The sequence below is a fragment of the Chrysemys picta genome, chromosome 6, assembly GCF_011386835.1.
Source record: "Chrysemys picta bellii isolate R12L10 chromosome 6, ASM1138683v2, whole genome shotgun sequence".
Taxonomy (NCBI): Eukaryota; Metazoa; Chordata; order Testudines; family Emydidae; genus Chrysemys; species Chrysemys picta.
Window position 1 is genome coordinate 49,295,046 of NC_088796.1, and position 25,373 is coordinate 49,320,418.

General features: G+C 41.9%; 1 protein-coding gene and 1 long non-coding RNA gene across 3 annotated transcripts in view; one reads left to right on the forward strand and one right to left on the reverse strand.

Annotated features, from left to right (window-relative positions):
- Positions 1-25,373, reverse strand: part of MAP1B (microtubule associated protein 1B) — a 120,665-nt gene that overhangs the window by 50,271 nt on the left and 45,021 nt on the right. The window lies entirely within an intron of this gene.
- Positions 1,608-11,563, forward strand: LOC135972370 (uncharacterized). Its single transcript, XR_010588804.1, has 3 exons — positions 1,608-1,695; positions 8,489-8,679; positions 9,694-11,563. It is a non-coding gene; the product is annotated as an uncharacterized LOC135972370 (long non-coding RNA).

Here is a 25,373-nt window from a genome sequence, read left to right on the forward strand (position 1 = left end):
GGTTAACACAGTTGCTTTCCATTATCCACAAGGCAGACAATATGAGTTCTGGAAGGCTCATCTTCCAATAGTGAATTTTTTAGTGAGTAAAAGAATGCATTTGTTGGTGTTTTTAACACAAAAACCAAACAACACACACCATCAAGTAATGCTAACATTGTGACACAGTCCAAAATCGTCTGCGCCAGCATCCTTGAGGCCCCCCGCCACAGCTACAACGCCTCCAGGTAAAGAAGAAAGGATCAAGATCCTCTTTACAGCAGATCCTTAATTAGCTGGAGAAATCATTTGTTAGTGACATGAAGCACTCCTTCCCTCTCATCCCCAGGGTCTGAACACAGTACTTCAGGCCTCTAGTAACCCAAACTGCATCATTACCACCAACAATACAGCTCACTGAGAGTACTTAGAGAGTCCATGAGTGAAAAACTGGATTTTGTACACTGATCAGTAACCTCATTAGAATCTGAATGAAAAATGTTTCAGCAAGACTGACAGCAGTGGAGAACCAAATTGCCCAACTGGAACACAGGCTGGTGGTGCATGTAAAGACTGAGGTTTAAAAAAAATGGTAGAATAACTGAGGAAATAGGTAAGTTTAAAAAAAAATACATTGGGTTTTATGTTGAGACCCAAGCAAGAACAGGGTACCTAAAAATTTGGGACAAACCATCTGGCAATGAGAGAAAAGGATCTGCAGACTTGATGGAAAAATTAGTTTAAAATATTCTAGTGGATGTGATGATTGTGATGATAACATTCTTTGCATTGAGGGGCAGTACAGAATCCCTCCCACAGAGGCAGACGAAGGGTACTCTCTTCCAGTGATACTAAAATTTAACTTTTGGGGATTGGGGAATAGTGAAAAGGAAAGGAGTCTTCAGAAATTTCAAAAGAAAGGAAACAGCATTACTGGAACAAGAGAAAATGAAGCTAAGTTTAGCCCTGGTATGCATAACTCCATTTAAATAAGGAAAGATGCATCCACTTCCTCCAGGGCTGAATTTGAGCCAATGGTTTCCCCAAATCTTAAGCGATGGATGGAAAAAATAATTTTCTTCAATGGGAATAAATCTGAATAGCTGAGTGGCAGTACTTTACTTTATATGGCCTCTGTATGAAAACAAAATATATATTTACTGGGATGTTGAGTTGACAAGACAGCTTTGAACAAAAGTCAGCTCTGCAAGTATTACTGAGAACTGTGACAGCAACAAAGATGTGGAAGATGGAAATTGACTGCAAAGTGTTATTTGACTGCAAAGTGTTGTTTCCCTGCCATAATTTAAATCACTTTGATATGTACACAGTTGCTACAGTATAACTCTAAGAAAAAGTATTGTGACAGACCCAGACCAGTGAGGTACAGGAGTCTGGTAGAGGGCAAATATACTGGTCACTGGATGAGTAGTTTTCTGTTCCCTGAGTGACCAGAGCAGGGACTGCACTAGAGTAATCAGGAACCTGCTAGAACCAGTTAAGGCAGGCAGGCTAATTAGAACACCTGGAGCCAATTAAGAAGAAGCTGCTAGAATCAATTAAGGCAGGCTAATCAGGGCACCTGGGTTTTAAAAAGGAGCTCACTTCAGTTTGTAGTGTGAGGAGCTGGGAGCAAGAGGTGCAAGGAGCTGAGAGTGAGCTGCTAGAGGACCGAGGAGCACAAGCGTTATCAGACACCAGGAGGAAGGTCCTGTGGTGAGAATAAGGAAGGTGTTTGGAGGAGGCCATGGGGAAGTAGCCCAGGGAGTTGGAGCTGTCATGCAGCTGTTACAGGAGGCACTATAGACAGCTGTAGTCCACAGGGCCCTGGGCTGGAACCTGGAATAGAGGGTGGGCCTGGGTTCCCCCCAAACCTCTCAATTGACCTGGACTGTGGGTTCTTCCAGAGGGGAAGGTCTCTGGGCTGTTCCCCAACCCACATGGTGAATCTCTGAGGCAAGAAAATCTGCCAATAAGCGCAGGGCCCATCAAGATAGAGGAGGAACTTTGTCACAGTATGTTAGGTCTTTGTCTTTTAAATATCTTGGGTTAGTCTGCACTGCAGTTTGATGGTTTCTCTCTTTGGAACTGTGGACTGTTATTATTCTGAACTTAATTACTGTGATGCACTCATTCTCCCTCAAAATAGTCTCTCTAAAAGCTCCCTCTCCCACCCAAAATGGAGGACACAATCGAATTTCATATGGTTCAGCCTCAGTTTTGTGACTGGCTAGAGGTTCAGGTCCTTCCCCTTATGACTAATTTGTCAACTAAAAATCCCTCAGCAGTAATACCCTGCAGTGTGTTGTAGTTTTTTAAAATGATTTTTAACAATCAAAACCAGACAAACTGATTTTTCTTTTAACCATTGAGCTGCCACCTCATCAGGCAGATTTCATTTGGACTTGCACTTGCATGTAATAAAGCCCTGAAAATAGAGGATTAAAGCAAAGATTTTGATGCAGATTGAACAGTAACTGCATGGTTCACCCTAACATACAAACTTACTGCACATGATACAAGTTTCCAGGCCTCTATCTGAATCCCTTGAATAGCAGTGAGAGAAAACAAGTTGACCAGTTTGTTGCTAATTCTTCATAAATTGAATTGATATCTTCTGCCTCAAAATTTAAACTACAACATTTTCTGCCTTATAAAATGAGCTATGCTGTGGATTGCTATAATTACCACACTACTGCTTGAATACTTTGGGGTTTTTTTACCCACTTCAGCAAATTCCCAGTGAAATCTTTTGAAGTAAATTGAATGCACTAAATCAAGTTGTTTGCACATATACTGTTGATTAACAAACTAATTGTACCAACTGTTTTATCACTAAATATTGATTTGCTGCATCATTTGCCAATTTTATGTGATCTTTAACTTGCTGTCACACTACTGCCATATATCAAGTACAGGCAAACTTTTGACCTTTCACCTCATTAGCTACTGTCAGGGGCAAATCCTCCCCCACAACAGGCATTTCTGACCTTCAAAAACAGCTTTTTCTCATACTTTTTCATAAATTTCAGTTTCAGTTTTAAGCTTTTTTCCAGCATAAGAATGACATTCACAACACTGATACCCCTTCAGGTCAAAAAAAACCCAACCAAAGAAATAAAGAAATTTAAAAACCTAAAACTCCCTTCTCCCCCCCCCCCCAAAATATGAAACAAATCAACCTAAAAAGAAAAAACCAAAAAAGTAAATAAATCAAAAATAAAAGAAATAAAAACCACAAACCCTACCTCAAGCAGAGATTTTATTCCCAAAATGGAGAAGTGCCAGAATCTCCATGAAGTATACTAGAGAGTTTGCTTTCAATTTTACAGATACAATGGTGATGCGTGGCAGTTTACAACCAATACAAAGATATACAGATGAAGATCAACAACAAAATACAACAAATGTTGCTTTTCCAAAGAGTGGTAATTCTAACTCTGCTGATAAATAAATTTACTCTTGACACAGCTTAAGGAAAAAGTATTTTCAGTCATCAGGCACTGATTTATTTATTCAACTGCAAGTTATTCTCTATCTAGCATTAAAATATACTCTGCTTTAGAGAGAGTTTAAAAGACAACGTCCCTGCCACGAGCTTAAATCGCTTAAAAAAAATCGCTTAAAAAAAATCAATAATTCTAGTAGAGAATGTTGAAGTGTTTTAAGGAACAACTCAAAGGCAAAGCTGTTACTGAGTGGGTTACTGGCTAAGCCTCTGAGCCTTAGTTTCTGGATTTCTAGTGTAAGTAGGGATTCAAAATTCAAACTGATTACATATGCATACCAGGGTAACCAGCTGTCCCTTTTCACTGAGTTTTTCCCAATTATGAGGGACAGTCCCAATGTCCCAGCTGGTTGTAGTGAAACTGGGAAGTGGCCAATAACCTGGCAACCCTGTTTCCCCTCTTTTTAGCTAGCCACTGCTCTCTCCTGGTTGCTGTCACATCACAACTGTCTTTTTGCTGGGTCCAAGTGTGCCACCTCTTCTTCAGCCAGCTGTTCCTTTATTGATTGGGCCATTTACCATTCATGCCACAGAGCATATGGCATGATCCCAGATGCCGCATATTCCACTGTTAGGTAGTGTGGCAAACTGAATGGTGAAGTGGCCAGCAAAGAAAAGAGTCTGCACTAGCAGAGCTAGGCCCACCAGCTGCCAACTGCGAGCAGCAAGTTGCAACAGTGGCAGTGTAATAAGTCAGCGCAGCATTAGGAGCCCACCCCAATATAAGCAGCAGCAAGATCATGTAAGTAGAGGGATGGGGGGGGGGGGGAGAGAGAGCCAGCATATCTGGGCAGAAAAAAAGGGAGGATACATGGCTGTCCGTAGGAGAGGGAGTGTGAGTGCCTGTTGAAGGAATGTGAGAGCATGGAGGGGAGAAGGCAAGAAAGCTAGGTGGAGTCTATAAGAAGTAGACACCTAATCCTTAAAAAGCATCTTAACCCTTATTGGCTCTCTGTGTGCTGCAAGCTCTTTTCTAACAGTTTCATGGTAACAAATGGCAGGTCTGTGTTCCATATAAACAAGTCTCTTTCTGGATTTTCCTTTAAAACATTCAAAGGTATGTGGTTGATTACTTAAAAAGGAACAAGTTAATCTTGTTTGGGATTGTCCTTACATCTTGTTTTTGTAGACTAGTAGTACGGTGTTTTAATAGTACTGTACTTGCCAATATATTATCTGAGCAACTCACATATGTTAATGAATTTATCTTTAGAATCTCAGGTGTGGAAGTATGATTATCCCCATATTATATAGCTGGGAAACTGAGGCACTGAGATAGAAAATGACATGTCCATGGTCACACAGGACATCTCTGACATAGCCGGCTACAGAATCCTGAGTCCAAGTCCAGTGTCATAGCCACAAGTTAAGTATATCTGATGGAAGCATCACAATAAGAACATCAGAATGGCCATACTGGGGCAAACCAAAGGTCCATCCAGCCCAGTATCCTGTCTACCACCAGTGAGCAATGCCAGGTGTCCCAGAGGGAGTGAACCTAACAGGTAACAGGAGAGCTCTCTCCTGCCACCAATCTGCACCCTCTAACAAACAGAGGCTAGGGACACCATTCCTTAACCATCCTGGCGAATAGCCATTAATGGACTTAACCACCATGAATTTATCTAGTTCTCTTTTAAACCCTGTTATAGTCCTAGCCTTCCCAACCTCCTCAGGCAAGGAGTTCCACAGATTGACTGTGTGCTGTGTGAAGAACTTCCTTTTATTTGTTTTAAACCTGCTGCCCATTAATTTCATTTGGTGGCCCTTAGTTCTTATATTATGGGAACAAGTACAGGTGAGTCGCATCATACGTGCATTTAACTATACACGCTTGGCAAAAAAAAGAAACAACAAGATACCTGTAAATAGTGCAGGCGATTCCACGCAATGAGCATATGCCCCGGAGTGAGCGTGAGATGAGAGACGTGAATCTGCTGTTCCCTCAGTCCGTCTCAGTTCCCGCGTGCCTCCCATAGTGTGAACATCTCACCACGCTGAGTGTGATTCTAGTGTTTAAAGATATGTATTTTTCATACAACATGGCCCCTAAACACAAGCCAACTACTTCATCTGGTGCTCAACCGAAGAAACAGTGATCTGTTCCAACGCTGGAGGAAAATCTGGCTGTGTTGGACTTATTGAGAGATGGTATGTCTGTCTCCAACGTGGTGCGTAAATATGGCTACAACGAATCTAGCATCTGTGCCATCAAGATTCGAGAGAGAAATTTGTCAAGCCGTGGCATCAAGTGCTCCAATAAATGCTAAGGTGATGAGCCAGGTGTGTGATAAGACTTTAGTGAAGACTGAAAAGGCATTAAACTTGTGGCTGGAAGACCTGAACTGCAAACGTATGCCTATTGATGGCAACACGTTGCGAGAAAAGGCTTAGCCTCTACGCGATGTTCAAACCTCCTGCAGAAGAGGGACAGCCTTCTGATGAGAAGGAATTCAAAGCCAGCCAAGGTTGGCCTAACAGTTTTCGGAACTGCTTCAACATCAAAAACGTGCAGACTACTGGTGAAGCTGCATCTGCCAATGAAGAGGCAGCAAAAGCCTACCCTGAACAATTAAAGAAAATCATAGAAGAAAAGGGCTATCTTCCAGAACAAGTTTTTAATGCTGATGAGACTGGGCTCTTCTGGAAAAAAATGCCCAACCGCACTTACATTTCGAAGTCAGAAAAACAAGCCCCTGGCTTCAAAGTGGCTAAAGACCATGTGACTGTGTTGTTTTGCAGCAATGCAGCTGGGCATTTAATAAAGCTGGACTTGCTCTACAGGGCTGCAAATCACCGTGCCCTAAAAGGCAAGAACAAAAAACTCCTGCCTGTGTTCTGGCAATCTCCTGCTGGGTGACAGCAGCATTATTTCTGGTTTGGTTCCACAAGTGTTTCATTCCAGAGGTCAAGCGGTACTTCGAAGCAAAAGGACTTGAAAGTGTTGCTGATCGTAGACAATGCTCCTGGCCATCCTGTGGCACTCTGGTTTGCACATAACGACGTTGAAGTAGTCTCTCTCTCTTCCCCCCCCCCCCCCCATACCACCTCCATCCTCCAACCTCTTGACCAAGGCGTGATTTGCTGTTTCAAGGCCACGTACACGAGGCTTACGTTCTCACGGATATGTAGCGCTATGGATGCTGATCCCAATCTTAATGTGATAGAGTTAGAAGTCCTTCAACATTGCCGATTGCATCACTTACATTAAACAGGCAATGGATGCAATCAAGCCTGAAGCAGTTAATGCATGTTGGTGAAACCTATGGAAAGAATATGTGAATAATTTTAAGGGCTTCCTGACCACTGACAAAGAAGTGAAACACATTATTCAGGTGGCCAGGCAAGTGGGTGGTGATGGCTTCATCAACATCCTTGAGGAAGAAATTGAAGAATTGAGAGTCATAGAGAAACATTGACTAACGAAAAGTTAGAGGAACTGATAAAATCGTCTACAGAAGACAAAGATGATGATGACAAACAGGAAGAGCCAGCAAGTTGGAATCTTCATAAATTTGCTGAAGTGTTCCAAGCAGCGAAACACTTGAATGATTTAATTTCTGAATATGATCCCTCTATTGAACAAAGCCTCAAAATCACACGTAGTATTATGGACGACTTGAGACCGTATCAAGAAATGTTTGAGCAGCTCAAGAGACAACAGCGACAGCTGCCGATCACCATGGTTTTTCAAAGAAAAACAACCAGCAGCAGATGAACCTACAATCAACTTCTCGAGCTGAACCAGAGCCAACCACTTTGTCTACGACTCTCTCTCTGTCACCCAAGCTCCCCGTCACCTCCATCTCCTGGATCGACATCAAGCCCTGACAACCCCCTGTAATTACCCCCTTAATATAATTTTACAGTACTGTATTTAATTTTGCATATGTACTCTAGTATATATTGTACATCACTGCATACATTATACATATTACTGTACAGGGTTGTGTATACTGTACTTTATGGGCGATTTAAGGGATTTTCACCTTACATGCTGACTTTAGAACCTAACCCCCACGTAAGATGCAACTGCATTGTAAATAACTTTTCCTTATTCACTTTCTCCACACAACTCATTATTTTATATACCTCTATCATATCCTCCTTTAGTCTCCTCTTTTCTAAGCTGAAAAGTCCTAGCCTCTTTAATCTCTCCTCATATGGGACCCATTCCAAACCCCTAATCATTTTAGTTACCCTTCTCTGAACTTTTTCTAATGCCAGTATCTTTTTTGAGATAAGGAGACCACATCTGTACACAGTATTCAAGATGTGGGCATACCATGGATTTATATAAGGGCAATAAGATATTCTCTGTCTTATTCGCTATCCCTTGCATCAAAAAATGTTGACTAGTTAAAAATCTATTAACAATGAACGACACTTCTTTTTAGATTCACTTACTAAGTCACCTTTTTTGGCTACTGTCCACTGATCAGTCAGTGGCAAGATACATGGAATAAAAATTGCAGTTATCAGAGTGCCTGACTATACACACATACATTTTAAAACATATCCTAACTATTCAATATATTAAAACTCTAAATAAAATGGCAGCAGAAAACAGAAACAAGACCCTCACCCTGCTCCCACTGAATTTTTGTCCTATGCATAAATACCAGCTAAATATTTAATATTTTGCATAAACTGCAAGAGCAGGAGCAAATCTAATCCATCTCATCCTCTCTTTATCTTTCATCAACTTCTTATAGACAGAAAGGTATGTGTTTCATTTTAAAATAGTCATCAAGCTTTGTAATCCTCCATTTTATAAGCATCATGCTCATAGGAGGTTATTGCAGTCAATTCATCTTACTGTATGAGCAAACTTTCATTATAAGGATGCAATCATTCTTTCATGTTCTCATAATAATCTTTTCCCCAACCCTATTTCCCCCTAATTTTAAATCCCTAGAAAATGGCAAGGGCAGGGAAACTATTCAGTATTTCCACCGAATACTACAGCTCTAACATTCTATCACTACGATTTTTCTGCAGAAGTGAATGTGAATTTGGAGTGTTGGTTTTCAGTTACACAGCAGATTGCCCTATTACCCACATAATTGGCGGCAACCATGTGGTGTGATGAAAGACTGCAGTGATGTGTAGCTGACTCATCAATCCTGAAGGTTACTGAAGTCCCAGGCCTGGAACTTTACTGGGAATAATACCAACCAGAGAAAGGAAAGGTAACATGGCAATGTCAAATGCTCTCTTGTCTAGGACAAAAAAGTACATTTCTTCTTTTAGTACCTGAACACATTTATGACCCAGAAATTAAAATAACGAGTGTTGCAGTCTAATTCCAAGTGAAATCTCCTCTATAATTGTTCAGATAATCTGATATTTTAACCTCATGTAATTATTCAAGAAATGAAAGATCTCTTTCAGAGTTCAAATTGGTCTAATCACTGAAAAGCTAAACAACATTTTCTGCAATGTTGGTAACTCTTTGCTCAATATCTCTATGGGCCTTATTTCAGGATCATTACCTACAAATGCAACAATTGACATGCCAGTATTTTTAAAAAAGAATCTGATGCCATAGTTAGCAGGAATGGTTTGTAGCTTAAGCATTCTCCTATTATACTAGGCAGCCAATACATGTTCAGTGGTGCAAGGAAACTATTAGTGGATTGTATGAAGATGCTCAGCAAATTCAATATCGGGTGGGGGGGGAATGCTTGGGGCTTATTTCAAGGGTGGTTTTACATGGAAAAGAAGCATGAGGGCCATTCCTTATCACAGCATGTGATAGCTGGGATCATAATTAATTAATTCTGAGCCTGATCCAAAGCCCATTGAAGTCAATAGAAGTATTTCCACTGATTTCAGTAGGCTTTAGATCAGGCCCTCTGACTGTAAAATATCTTAACTGTTGAAATGAAAGCTAAATAGGTAATACTGGCATTTCCTTTCTCCTTAAATGGAATTTAATCTACAGTATTGCTCAAGACCCTTAATATACTTGTAAAAGTCTCCGCTAAATTTATATGATCATTTCTCTCTTTTTTAACATTTTTATTGTAACTCTCAGTGATGGTTCACAGCTCAGAATGCAGACATTAGTTCACAGATTCCATTAACTCAGGGTTTAGGGTCTTCTAATGCTAGGGAGCTGCCCAGGGTGAGTCGGCTTCAGCGGCTTTGATCTTGTGGGATGTTATACTTTCCAATTTATCTTCTTGTGTTGCTCTTTCCAGCCGTGGCGCAGCACTCCGCTCCCACTGTGCGGACTGTCAACGAAGTGACATTTGTCAGAGTACTTTCCTCTGCACCACTGTGTGCCAATGCTTCAGGATATAGGATTTCACTGAACTTCACTATAACTACCAGCACAATACACTGAAAACAGAACACAGCCTAGTAACATCAGGAGTAAGCAAGCCACACAAGAATTCCTGGAGTGGGAATAAAACACTGAATTGAAAGGAAGGATGAGAACAACCCTTTTGTAAGAGGGAAGGGGAGAAGAAACCACACACAATGGAGGAAAAGCAAGCAAGATGATTGAGCACAAAAATACTGCTGGGCCAAAGATTGCTCAGTTACACCAAACACAGGAGTAGATCTGGAGTAATTGCACTGATTTCAGTAGAGTTACTCCAGACTTAAACTAATGTAACAGAAAAATTTGGCCTAATCAATTTTTTAAAATTGAATTTTTGAACCTGTTGCGAAGCAATAAATTCTTCAGGAGAACAATGGAGTTTTGAAAATTTCATCTGAGGGTTGACAGACTCTTCAATTCTCCCAGTCTCTGAGTGATCTCTGTTTGCTATCAGTCTGAAAAATATACTACCTCACAGAAATGTTGGGCTGGAAGGGACCTCAGGGTGCTAGAAAAAAGATCAGGTGCACTGATGTACATATGCTGCAAGACTCAGTGACTGCTTCCTTGACTTGCTCTTGGTTGTAATGAGACCCAGGCACTTCTGAGAACAGGACCTAGTCCTTGTATCTCAAAGGGTCTCTCTGCTTTTGCATCAAGATCTTGTGTCTGATGAGGAACCAAGAACTTCTGAGGAAGTTAAGACCAGGCCTCTGGCCTGATAAAGGTCTTGCTTCAGACTTTTTGTCTGTCTAGAGCAGGGGTAGGCAATCTGCGGCACACGAGCTAATTTTCAGTGGCACTCACGCTGCCCGGGTCCTGGCCACTGGTCCGGGGGGCTCTGCATTTTAATTTTAAATGAAGTTTCTTAAACATTTTAAAACCTTATTTACTTTACATACAATAGTTAAGTTATATATTATAGACTTATAGAAAGATCTTCTAAAAACATTAATGTATTACTGGCACGCAAAACCTTAAATTAGAGTGAATAAATGAAGATTCGGCACACCACTTCTGAAAGGTTGCCGACCCCCCTGGTGTAGAGTTTTCCCTGAGGTCTTTGCTTACAGCATTACTCAGACTGGAGACAGCAGAGAATACTCTAGGAAACCTGTTTGAGATATCTGTTCTTCAGAGACATCTGTGGCTGATTTTTAACTTCAGCCTTTTACTTCACTTTCCATCAGGGGAAGTGTCTAGATTTTGATTATTTCACAAATTCTAGTCTACAGTAACATTTCTAAGGAGCTGGGCTCTCATCACTATGGCAATTGGAGCCAAACCCAGAGCTACAATTACAAGTCTTTGAAGGCAGTTCCTATTCTGGAATCAATGCTGCAAATGGGAATGTAGTTATATGATCATCGGCCATCTCCATAGAAAGTCTCCTGGGAGTTACATACATATATAGTTTGGTGTAAACAAAAAATACACTTTTCCTTTAAACTGCTATTCTTTTATATGGACTCTGGTTTATTCCAATATTAGAGTGCTCCAGTTTATATAGACTGTCTCTCCTTCCTCTCAATTAAACAGAGAAAATCCTCTGACAGCCAATGAATAACAGAAGATTTGCTGGCATCTCCTGTGAACTATATTACAACTGGACTTGGGTTCCAGCTTAGCTGTTAACTTTATAGTATATAAAATAATTCATGGTTGAGTTTTTATTTAGTCTGCCAGTCAACAAAGATTCTTCCTTAGGATCTTCATAACCTATCCACTTAATCTCCACTGTAAAATTCATTACACACAATAAAAAAAACCAAATCCTTTAACATCACATCCTGATTATTTGTTTGCCACAGTACTTCTTTAACCCTATTGCATGCACATGTATTTTCTCTTCTTTTCAAGTACCATCAGAGCTTTAGCTTTGTTTCATAATCAAAATGTAATTATAGGATTTGTATTGTAAACATTTTTGAGCATTTAGTTTTACTTCTTTATAAACCTTTTAGGAACTCCTCACTCTGCATACTGTATGTGATCATTACCTTCCAATTTACCAGTTGTGGAACCCCCCTTGAGCCTTCATGAGCACTGTAAAACCTAACAAGACGCTCTGTTTGTAAGCCTTTAATAAGAATTGGGCTTAATTTTTTTCCCTGGCAACCAGCCAGCTTCCCAATTCTACAGAAGCTGTTGCCCAGAGCTTACATTTTGGTTTATATAAACACTCAGTGAAAAATATTAAGATAAAGTGTTAATAATCAATTTCTTAACTTATAGAAGTCACTGTCATACACTAGTAGCAAAACCTTTGCTAACTTGAGACATCAAAGTGACTTCTGTACCCTAAAGAGCTCTGTGTAAGCTTGAAAGCTTGCCTTTCTCACCAACAGAAGTTGGTCCAATAAAAAAATATTACCTCATCCACCTTGTCTGCTTTACCCAAAGGCAGAAAGCTTGCTGTAAAAGGGAGGAATCCTAGCTGAAAGCCCGGAAGCATCTTTGCTCTATGATTCTTTATTGAATAGTGGAGTCTCTGCTGAGAAGGTGTCTTTGTCCAAAATGGTAAATGTAATATGAAAAAGTGCACATACTAACAATAAAGATACATACTATAACTAAATTACCTAGGGAGCTGCAAACATTTTAAAAGGAAGGGGTGGGCAAACTTTTTGGCCTGAGGTCCGCATCGGGTTTCAGAAATTGTATGGAGGGCCGGTTAGGGAATGCTGTGCCTCCCCAAACAGCCAGGCGTGGCCCGGCCCCCGCCTACTTTCTGTCCCCTGATTGTCATGACAGGACAAAAGTATCTAACAACCTACCTGCTTCTAGGTGCCTATTCTTATCCTTTTAGGATTCTGCTGCTAGTCGGAGAACCAAATGGAAACCCAAACAAGTCCCCAGATACTGGGTATTCCTACGTAATTCATTCTAATGACACTTGGAAAAGTATCTGACCACCGTAAAACACCTGCAATAAAATTTTGGCTCCACTGACGTCAATGGGAGTTTTGCCACTGACTTCAGCGAGGGCAGAATTTTACCTTCAAACTCTCCCACCTGAAAATATCCAAACTGTAATAATTATTCTGTTCAAACTAGAGGATTAGCTATTATTTTCCACATGGTGCCAGTGCAAACACTTGATACAATCTGGATAATCTGATATAACCTAACAGAGGCACAGAATTAAAAATTATCAATAAGTGAAGATTGTTTTTTTTAATCAGATTCACAGATCTTTCTCAAACACATCCATGTAATGTTTCATCAGCACCAACACCTGTGACTAAGCCCGTTGCCCACAGGAACACTCTGACTGCATCCTTTGGCTACTGTCTCCACAGCTGGTCTTGGAATGACACAAGGGTTTTGCTATGCATGATGTCCAAACACTTTACTCTCTACCAGTGGTGCTGGAACTGGGAGACCCGGGGGGCCACGGCCCTCCCATTTTTCACAGGGACAGACCCCATCCCCTTCCCCTCTTCTTCCCCCCCCCAGGGTCCCACCCCGCAGCCAGGCCAGCATGGAGCCTGGCTGGGGAGCCGTGCAGACTCTCTACCTGCCTGCAATGCAGGAGGGGGCCTCCCCCTCTGGTCCAGGGCAGGTGGAGAGTCTGCCGTGACTCCGTGCTGGCTCCCTACAGCTGCCCATGTGGCTCTCCCCGACCTGGCTCCGGGCAGGGTGGAGAGGTCCCTTAGAGCCACAGTGTGGCCATGGTAAGAGCCTTGCCGCAGGCAGCTGTGGGGAGCTGAGAACTGTCCATCTGCCCTGTGGCTGCTCGGGCCAGTTGAGGGTCAGTGTGTGCTATGCTTATCATGGCCGGGCTGCAGCTCTGATCCGGATCAGGGACAGCCACATGGGGAGCATGGGTCCCTCCACCTGCCCTGGGCAGGAGCCCGGGGACAGGGGCAGGGGGCTGCTTTTGCCCCTTCCCCCCTTGCTCCAGCTTGGCCGGGGCAAAGCCTCAGGGGGTGGGCCCCCCTGAGCTCCCCCCGCACTTTTGGCATGGCTCTGGCACCCTTGCTCTCTACTCAGCTAATGCGTCAGACAGAATTGTCTATAAAGTATCTGCTATTAATAGTAATGTGCCTCCAAGAGATATTCTGTGAGAGTATCTCCTTAAATATACCACCCATGAGTCCCAATTGCAATTTTTATACAACTATATGCAAAGCAACACAACAGGAAACAGAACTGTACAGAGTGAGAACATGGGATTACAGTCAGTTTGAGGATGTGCAACCTATGCAGGCATGCAAGATGTCTCTCCACACCTCCAGAACAGTAATATGATGTCACAAACTGAATGCACTTTAGCTTTGAAGACGTTGGCATGTGAAAGTCCTAACCCCACCCAGAAGGAATAACAGATGTAAACTACGGTTGGGGGTGGGAACAGAGGGACAGCAAGACAAGAGGTAAAAGCAAAAGCTGCTCCTTGCTTTGACAAAATTGGTCAGACTCTTTTGAGTGTGGAGTATAGGTCTGAATTGCTGGCATTCTGCCCCCACCCTTAAAAAAAAAAGTGGTTTTACCCCAAAAAGATCTACTTTAATGTTAACACATTTTGGTAATCATCATCTAATTTTCTCACCCTCTAACCCAGTTGTGGGCAAACTTTTATACCACATCTGGGTATAAAAATTGTATGGCGGGCCATGAATGCTCACAAAATTCGAGGTTGGGGTGCGGCCAGAAATGAGCTCAGGGTGTGGGAGGGGGCTCTGGGCTGGGGTGTGGTGTGTGTGTGGGCTCTGGCTGGGGGTGTGGGGCTGGGGATGAGGGGTTTGGGGTGTAGGAGGGTGTTGTGGGATGGTACCAAGGGGTTCGGAGGGCAGAAGGGGGATCAGGGCTGGGGCAGAGGGTTGGGGCATGGAGGGGGCTCAGGAGTGCAGGTTCAGCGCTTACCCCTCAAGCAGCTCCCGGAAGCAGCGGCAAGTCCCTCCTCTGGTCCTACGTGGAGGTACAGCCAGGCAGCTCTGCGCACTGCCCCGTCTGCTGGCACCACCCCTGCAGCTCCCAGAAGCAGTGGCATGCCCCCATACGGCTCCTATGCGGAGGCGTGGCTCTGCGCGCTGCCCTGTCCGCAGGCAGTTCCCGGCCAATGGGAGCTGCAGGGGGCGGCAGTTGGGGCAGAGGCAGCATGCAGAGAGACCCCTGCCTGCCCCTACACATAGGAGCTGGAGGTAGGACATGCTGCTGCTTCCAGGAGCTGCACAGCAAGCCCCTGACTCCGCACCCAAGCTGGAGCAGGACAAGGCCCTGACCCCGCACCCAGGCTGGAGCAGGGCAAGCCCCTGACCCCGCTCCCTGGTGGGAGCTTATGTGCCGGATTAAAAGGACTGACAGGCCAGACGCGGCTCGTGGCCATAGTTTTCCCACCCCTGCTCTAACCTGTTTCTAGGAAGAAGTTGTGCCCCCTGCTGACAACACAACAATAGGCAACCTCAGTGAGAGGGAAGGCAGCAAGAAGAAGCACCTACTGCAACCAAAAAGGGAGGCTGATGCTGCTTCCAAAAGTTTTATGTTTACCTTGATATATTTTCTTTCCCCCTCCCCACATCAAAGGAGGGTGATGGTAGCCGTCCTATTATGACCATCAAATTTAATTGCTTTTGTGCCCAGAAAAATACGCCAATCTTGCATATACGATTCAAGAAAACCTCGACTATTGAGAGTTGCTGAATTTTCAACCAGATAAATATTCCTAATGTGCAGAGAAAACCAAAAGTGACCTGAAGAAGTTTTCAGTATTTATTAAAACTAACGTTTTTAAAATGCAAAGGTCTGTTCTAATAGCATATCACAAGCAGGAACAAGCATTTAGTTAAGTATGATTCTACTTCAGATTTTGTTTGTTGCAACGGATATCATGGCTGCCTTTTCCCAAGCCTTAGCTGTAATATAAAAACTGCTAAACATTCCTTCTGCCTCCAAACTACAAGTTTCTTAGAATATGTATTACTACTCAATGGGAACTGTAATACAATCCAGGTCTAGTCCTCTGTGAAATTGTAATCATGGTACACCAAAGATTTCCAATTTTAGGGTCTATTCTCTCTAAATGTGTGCTTAAGTCCCATGAATGCCAACAAAAGTTATGTGCATGCAACAATGAAAGCTTAGACTCCTTTATTGTTTAAGATATGGTGGTCTGTCCTGAGCTGCTTTTGGACAAACCTCGAAGATATTGCAAGAACTATGGGGAGTTAATCTCATTACACACTAACGGCATTTATGGCAGTCAGCAAAATGTGTGTTTGTTCCTTAAATCAACCATACATCACCACCTGGTTTCCTACAACTGGAAAACACCTTCTACAAATACATGTATACATATGCAGACGAGTTGCAGTCTAGGAGATTAATCTGTGAGCAACTATGTTTCGATTCTGTAGCACTTTCTCCCCCACTGAGTACAACACATATTCACTTTGTCTGAATATTTATAATTAAACAATGGATTATATTTTAAAGCATTTAAACTATAAAGATCCTTTTAACAAGTCAACATTATGGAAATCATGGATTTAGAAACAAATTATTTTAAAACATGTTATGCTGTGATGTTTTTCAGTGGAACCATTACAAAGGCTGAATGTTTTAAGTTTCTATAATCACCAACGCCAACTACTATCCCTCCAAAATAAAATTGCTGCATAGACTAGCTTTAAATACTGTATCATCAATACATAGCCATTCCAGAAAATACAGAAACTTGTAAAGGATACAATGAGAATGAAAACTACATAACCACCCCCGTTATTAGCCAACCTTGTCTTTACAGGAGGCCCCATAATATTCTCAAAGATATTGGGACAGATCCTCAGCATAGCTCCACTGAAGTCAGTGGAACCCCTCAGTTTTACACCAGCTGATGATCTCGCCCCTTGATTACAATTCTGCTCCATCTTCAATAGACGACCACCTCAGTTAAAAGAAGAACAGGAGTACTTGTGGCACCTTAGAGACTAACAAATTTATTAGAGCATAAGCTTTCGTGGACTACAGCCCACTTCTTCGGATGCATATAGAATGGAACATATATTGAGGAGATATATATACACACATACAGAGAGCATAAACAGGTGGGAGTTGTCTTACCAACTCTGAGAGGCCAATTAATTAAGAGAAAAAAAACTTTTGAAGTGATAATCAAGCTAGGCCAATACAGAGAGTTTGATAATAGGTGTGAGAGTACTTACAAGGGGAGATAGAGTCAATGTTTGTAATGGCTCAGCGGAGGGAAAGGGGGCAGGCCCCTCCTAGTTTTCCCAGGTTTACATCCAGCAATGGTGCTGAGCGGTTGTTCAATCAAACTAAAGTATGGTGGGAAACGGCACCAACTTGGTGGGAATACAGGGGTGGAGGGAGGCAAATGCACCTACCCCCAAGGTTTATGCACTTGCTTAACATTCCATAGGCCGGGGAGCTGGTAGGGGACATGGCCCAATTGTCTTTAAGCAGTCGACCCATACAGCTGGTGCCAGAGTGGTCCAGAGCATCACTCCAGCTACATAGTCACAATGCCATTGAAATTGACAAAGCTGCCCCTTCATACAGACAGAGGGGTGGCTGGGTTAAATTTCAGTGCATGCCTGACTGGGTGCAAGTGATTGCAATGTCACTGAAATTTGGCCCGGCCGCCCCTCCAGCTGGATTTCTGTGTTCAAATGGAGGGGCGGCTGAGCCAAATAGTGTTGTGACATGGTGCAGGGGGAGTCTATTTCAGTACAGCAGAGGAGTCTGATGAGAACTTGATTCCTGGCGGCACCGGCTCATGGACTGTGTGGGTAAGAGAGCAGGGAGACTCCCGGGCTGAGGGAAACTGGAGTCTTTGGGAGAAGGGAGGTGGGGAACAAGTGAGGACTGGAACAGGTTCCCTGCCAAGATGTGGAGGGGAACCAGAATTTGCCTCCCATCCATTATGAAATATGTGAATTGGTGTCACTTATAGTGGGTGAACTGCAAGAATCTCTGAAGTCTGCCAATGTGGAACACAGGAGAGGAGAGGTAATCAATTTTCCTTTTAATAGATTTCCTTTTTTCAATTATATTTGGCAACAGAGACTGATTTGTAATGCCTTCATTAGTAGCCTGAAGCAATGAGTTATGAGATGAGACTTTACAGAGAATTACTGTAGAATATGCACTTGTAAATTTGCTTAAATTTAAATGATAGGGTTGTGTTGGCAGAATTTTTTTAAGAGCACTAACATGTTGAAATATACAGAGGGAAATATGGATAATGTGCCAAAATAGAACAATCTGCAGCAAAAAGGAATATACAACATTCTGATTTTCTTTAAAGAACGTACTGTATATAATTTGCAGCTGTAAATTTTATGAGTTGTTAAGCTGATACACTTTCTCTGTACTGATAGCTCTGGGGTACTATTATTGATGAGTGACCCTCAAAAGATTCAGAGGTTCTGTTTAGATTAGGTGCTTTTTTTCTTTTTTCATCCAAACTGTCCCTTTGAGGCTAGTTGCCCCGAACCCATAATCTCCTCTCCATACTTGTGGCTTCTCCCATCAAACAGACTATTTGCCTTCTCTGTGTTTCTGTGCTTTGTGAATTGCCTTCTCCTGGAAATCATGTCGTGGAGCCCTCAGGTCTGAAAGGCTCTCAATTGTGTCCTCAGGGATTACTCTAGTGAAATAATCCACACTCTGAGGCTTCCTTGATAAAAACAATAAGGGACTAGGAGAGTAGAAGAAAGAAGATCCAGGGGGATTAGAAGATCTCTGGATGATAGGTGATAGGAAGAGATAAAGAAAAGATCTCCGGGAATAACATCTCAAGAGAGGGAAATCTCAAATAGATGGAGATGGGGGAAGATGGCAAAAGACAGAATAAGGAGAGCTTTGTTAAAACTACTCAATAAAGAGTGCAAATAATTTACTAAACAAACCGCTCGTGCTTTCGTGTGTGGTTACAGCTAACTTGCTTTAAAAAAATCCTGTAGATTTTCCAAAAATTTACACAGACTCTCAGGTGGCAGAATGGGGGTCCTATAGAAATTGTCAACATTGCCTGCAGATTTCCAGAAGCCTTATGGTTAGCGGCCATTTTCATCTCAGAATTCTGAGATGAAAATATATAATAAATAAATAAATAATCTGGAAAAAGGGGTAAACAGTGAGGTGGCAGGATTTGCAGATGATACAAAACTACTCAAGATAATTAAGTCTGCGAAGAGCTACAAAAGGATCTCTCAAAACTGGGTGCCTGGGCAACAAAATGGCAGGTGAAATTCAGTGTTGATAAATGCAAAGTAATGCACATTGGAAAACATAATCCCAACTATACATATAAAATCATGGGGGTCTAAATTAGCTGTTACCACTCAAGAAAGAGATCTTGGAGTCATTGTGGATAGTTCTCTGAAAACATCCACTCAATGTGCAGCGGCAGCCAAAAAAGCACACAGAATGTTGGAAATCATTAAGAAAGGGATAGATAATAAGACAGAAAATATATTGCCTCTATAAAAATCCACGGTATGCTCTCATCTTGAATACTGTGTGCAGATGTGGTCGCCCCATCTCAAAAAATATATTGGACTTGGAATAGGTTCAGAAAACGGCACCAACAATGATTGGGGTATGGAACGGCTGCCATTTGAGGAGAGATTAATAAGACTGGGACTTTTCAGCTTGGAAAAGAGGGGGATATGATAGAGGTCTATAAAATCATGACTGGTGTGAAGAAAGTTAATAAGTGTTATTTACTCCTTCTCATAACACAAGAGCTAGGGCCACGAAATGAAATTAATAGGCAGCAGATTTACAACAAACAAAAGGAAGTATTTTTTCATATAACGCACAGTCAACCTGTGGAACTCCTTGCCAGAGGATGTTGTGAAGGCCAAGACTATAACAGTTAAAAAAAGAACTGGATAAATTCATGGAGGATAAGTCCATCAATGGCTAATAGCCAGGATGGGCGGGTAAGGTGTCCCTAGCATCTGTTTGCCAGAAGCTGGGAATGGGTGACAAGGGATAGATCACTTAGACTCATAGACTTTAAGGTCAGAAGGGACCATTATGATCATCTAGTCTGACCTCCTGCATAATGCAGGCCACAGAATCTCACCCACCCACTCCTGTAACAAACCCCTAACCTATGCCTGAGTTACTGAAGTCCTCAAATTGTGGTTTAAAGACCTCAAGGTGCAGAGAATCCTCCAGCAAGTGACCCGTGCCCCACACTGCAGAGGAAGGCGAAAAACCTCCAGGGCCTCTGCCAATCTGCCCTGGAGGAAAATTCCTTCCCGACCCCAAATATGGCGATCAGTTAAACCCTGAGCATGTGGGCAAGACTCACCAGCCAGCACCCAGGAAAGAATTCTCTGTAGTAACTCAGATCCCACCCCATCTAACATCCCATCACAGACCATTGGGCATATTTACCTGCTAATAATCAAAGATCAATTAATTGCCAAAATTAGGCTATCCCATCATACCATCCCCTCCATAAACTTATCACGCTTAGTCTTGAAGCCAGAAATGTCTTTTGCCCCCTCTTGATGATTACCTGTTCTGTTCATTCCCTCTGGAGCACCTGGCATTGGCCACTGTCAGAAGACAGGATATAGGGCTAGATGGACCTTTGGTCTGACCCAGTATGGCTGTTCTTATGTGGCTAAATAGCTTTAGTGTTTTGTCTATACCCTAATATGAAGTTAAATGCCCATTTTTTTGCATTGTTTTTATTCGCTACTCAGGAATGAAGATAAGACAACAGGGTCAAAGGGAGGCTGGCTTGCACAACAACACAAAGCAAATACAGCAATAAAAACAAAGAACCTCACTATGTTAAATAACAAACAAATAAACTAACTGACATGTCTAATGGTAATATAGACAATATATCAAAAGGAAGAGATTGGAAGGGAAAATAAATAAATATAGGGACAAGAGTGATTAGTGAAAAACCTTGGTGGAAAAGTTTCCAGGTGTTATGTAGCATAGGCGAGGAACAAAATGAGAAAGATTTTAAGGTGTTGTAGGACCATAAGGCCTACCAAGGAAAAATCATCTTCTCCCTTAAGAGTGGGTTTTTGTCAGAGCTCAGATCTCCTGTTTTCTGTTTTTATGGGTAAGGTCTCAAATGTTACCAGGGCCAAGATAGTTAAGGGCTTTAAAACCTGCAGTGCCAATTTAAAATTAATCTGCATCTTTATAGGCTTCCAATGTAAAGAATGCAGGTGAGCATGAATGGAAACTACTGAGTTATGTCACTCATAGGCGTCAACTCCCTGGGTGCTCCAGGGCTGATGCACCCATGGAAAAAAATTAATGGGTGCTTATCACCCACTGGCAGCCAGCTCCACTCCCTCTCCCCCCGTGCCTCCCACCCGCCTGCAGCCCCGCAGATCAATTCCTCTCCCAGCACCTCCCGCCCACCGTGATCATCTGATTCCATGGTCTGCAGGAGGCACTGGGAGGGGAGGCGGAGGAGCTGAGATGGGGGGGGGCATGCTCAGTGGAGGAGGGGATACTGGGTAGGAAGAGGTAGGGTGAGGTGGAGGTGGAGCCTTGGTGGAAGGGGTGGACTAGGGGCAGGGCCTAGGGCAGAGAGTGGATTGAGCATCCCTGGGACAAGGAAGAAGCCGGCGCCTGTGATGCCACTGCATTCTGAACGAGCTGCAAGCAATGGAGTAGCCCTACCTCAGAATAAATAAGAAGAGTCCATTCTTCTAAGGATATGCACACTCCTCATTAAGTATATTTTTTTTCCTTTTAAGATCATTTCTGGAGACAACTTCATGGTAACAGTAGCGCTTCTGACTTCCAACCTGTATCTAAAATAACCCTTTCAATTTATAGCCCACAGTGACACAGAATCCTCTTTATTCCCAAACTTCTCATTACCACACGAAGTTCAATTTAGAGTGAAAAAAGAAACATTTAATCCTGAGAAGTGCTTACCTTCCCCATGTAAAACAGAACTGCCAAGGTCTGCCATAGAAATAGCTCTTTGATTGTTTTCTGAATGCTTGTAAAAATAAATATCAGGTTATTGCAAAGGTTTTGTTGGTTATATCATTTTTCACCACACAAGCCCTCAGAGTAGATTAAATCCTAAGGGCTCTTAGGATTTAAAAAAAATGAGTTTCTCACTGGGCAAATTCCCATTGGTTTTAATGAGAGTTTGTCTGAATAAAAACTGAACAATACCCCAAGGATCTAGACCCAGGTTTGTAATGTACAGTAGATTATAGGATATAATCTAAATATAGAAGGTACTTTGTTCTTGACATATAGCTAAAAGAAAAATAAAGATGGATATTTTAAAGTTATACAAATATGCTCAGTTCCCTCTCACTACATCCAAAATTGGAGGGCCCCTAAGACCTTCATGGAGTCTCCAGGATTTCTGTCAGTTTTCCCCTTTGTTATTTTCCCCACTCTCAAAGCCACATGCCATGACAGCTGTCCTTTGTCAGAAAGGAGCTTGATATGGATCCATCAGAGTCCTGAAAAAGCCAGAGGAGTCACTGCTGATTGACATGAGGCATTCCTTTCCCTAGAGCCTAAGTAACACCATGCGTAATTTACCCAGGCTCCACAAATGTTTTTCAGTCATCAGAAATAGAGGCAGATTCCAATATTAGGACTCAAATATCCTCCAATATGGATACTAGAGTCTACTATAGCTTATATACTTGAGTGTCTTAAAGAATGCTACTGCACAGACAGTTACAAATAAAGGGAAATGTTTGCTCTCTGTCACGCCACAGAACAAGAGATTGAATAGTCTTTAGTCATCACAAAGAAGCCTATGGAAGAGTACACATGTATTTATGGGGTAAAAGTAGAACCTGATATATATATCCCTGAACTCTGAGGTTTGGATAAAATGATATCTGGATCACCCCTGGTTTTGCTTTTACAAAACTAAAACCCAACTTTATTGGCCCATCTCTAACAGTAAATAGTGGATTTAAAATCTCACCTGGTTTGCTTTTAGTCAATACTTTATTTTGATATACAATCACAAACATTCCTTTTCAGTTCCCTCATGTTAAAGCGTTTGGCTTTATAGTCTATAAATAATATATTATAAAGCCCCAATGGTTTGTTTTTGCTGTAATGTATTTATAAAATGTCCCTGTCAGTCTTCTTTGAATATCATAAAATGCTTCTGGGAACTGTTTGGGGATACCAAAAACCACACATTTGCTTTTTGCAATACTTGGTATTATGCATGCAGCACATACCAGCACTTAGTAACATTCAGACATAGGCAAGGGAGTCCTTACAAATATTAAGGGCTCAATTCTACCCTCAGATATAAAAGAAGACACACAGCTCATGTTCAATATTCATTTGAGATGTGCATGCAGATTGTATTTGAGGGAAGAATATGTTCTAGAGTATAAAATCAATCATTATTTAATTTAATTAAAACTTGAAATTTAGTTGTATGCAAACTCTAGGAGAACAGAGATTTTTCCCACCCAACTTCTTGCATAAATTAGCACATCTGAGGAGCTGATGGTTTGGTTCTGAGTTTTCGCCAATTTGATTAATTTATACAAACGTTATTCAGCCTGTACTTTCCCTTCCAACTCCTATCACCTGAGCACAGCTAATCCCATTGTTGTCAGACACAGTCCCTACACCACCTGTCTAAATTCATTTGCATACCCAAAGACTAAATAGCTCTCTCCTGACCGACACTGTAATCTTCCAGGAACAATATTCTATGTCTATCTCAGCATCACATATTATGTGAAATCAAATGTATCCTTCAATTATGTAAGCCTAATTAAAGTGCATTTTCATGGTTTTATTCCTTCAATTTATAAAATCCAAAATGCATAACAGAGTCCTAATTCTGGCACTTCATAGGCACTATTTGTGGTTCTATTCTTTCCTATTTGTGTTCTTATACAGCACCTATTAATGTGAACTGAGTGCTTAGACAGAAGAATATTAGACACACTCATTCTGACAGATGAGTACTAGCCTATCTACATTTTAATCTTCTTAATGTCTACTTGCATTTATGAGGCCAAATCCATGGAGGTGCTGGCCTCCTGTAATTCCAATTTGCCCTGGGCCACACATTTGAGTGGGCCCAAAAACCAAGTGGCACTGTGATTCGGCATGCCGGGTTGCAACGCCACTCACTAAAATTTGGCCCTGAATCTGTGGCTGGGCCAAAGCCGAGTAACAGTGTGATCCTGTGTGCAGGTCGCTGTGCCTGGAGTAGGGAGCCGGGCCCAGCCCACGGGACACAATGTGGGTGCAATGCAAATTGCTGCCCAACTCCCCCGGTCCGCCCACAACTACACCTACATACTCCTACCTCTCCCCCTTGGGGGTAATTTTTTTGGAATATTGGGGGAGAAGAGCTCAGTTTCAGATTTTGCCCTGGGCCCTCAAAAACCTCTGTGTGGCCTTGACCTTTGACTTAAATGAAAGTGGCAAGTACTCAGTCCCTCTAAGGATTTGGCTCATGGTCTTTCCTCTACATTCCTCTACTGTTGAGCTAAGGAATGTCCTTTATATTACACACAGTGAAATCCTGTTTGCTTTGTACCAATGACTGTAGAAAGTTTTATCTAATGATTTTCATGCTAATAGGTTCCTGGAGTTTGCATCCTTTCCACAACCCCTCACTAATATTTTGTCTAATTATATTGTAATTTATTTGGGACAAGAAACGCCCACCAACAGCCCCATATAAACAAGGAATTGAGATGTCTTGCAGGAGCATCCTGTAACTCTGCACAGGAACAAACAGGAGATTATTAGCAGGCTGCCTGAGTGACATCTGGGTAGCCAGAGGATCCACTAGTCACAAATCCCACATGGGGCTACTTATGCATAATGGGCCACCGCTGTTATTACTACCTATAAGCTATAGCAGTAGCCATATCCCACCTGTGCAAGTTCTCAGACCCTATGTCCAAGTTTGGAGGAGGGGAGAATACTGTCCCTCATGCAAAATCAATTTAATCAGGTTTTGTGCAGGTTACATGAATTTCACTTGTAATTATTTATCTTAGAGCTGATTAGGAAATGAGATTTTGCCATTAAAAATGTCAATGAAAATGAATATTTTATTTTTGTCAAAAAATTAGATTTTTTCCGGGTTTTTAAGACAAACCCTCAAATGTGATGTTATTCTACAAAAACCTGAAAATTTTTTATATAAAAAGTGACATTTTTAAATTAAAATTTCCATTTTCTATCAAAAACATTTAGATAGAAAAATGTCAGCCAGTTCTACTATATCTGTTTTTAGTGACCAAATACAAGTCTTCCTTTCAGCTTCCTTTCAATAACTACAAACTCCCTTCTATAGTCACTGGAGTTCTTGTTTGGCTTATCCCCGACAAAGCCTGAGGGCAGCCTGGATGGTGTGCTACATTTACATTGGAGCCCTGGACTGCGCTCTCCACTTTCCACAGCTGCAGCTGTTGACCTAGTGTTTTACTGATATTTGCATTTCAAATAAAATCAGTGGAAGCAATGAACTACAAAATAGATTGAAGATTTGCATAGAAAACAGAAGCTTTTCATTTATCAGAGCTCAGCAGCTACAGTATTGTGGAAAAGTATCAAAATGTG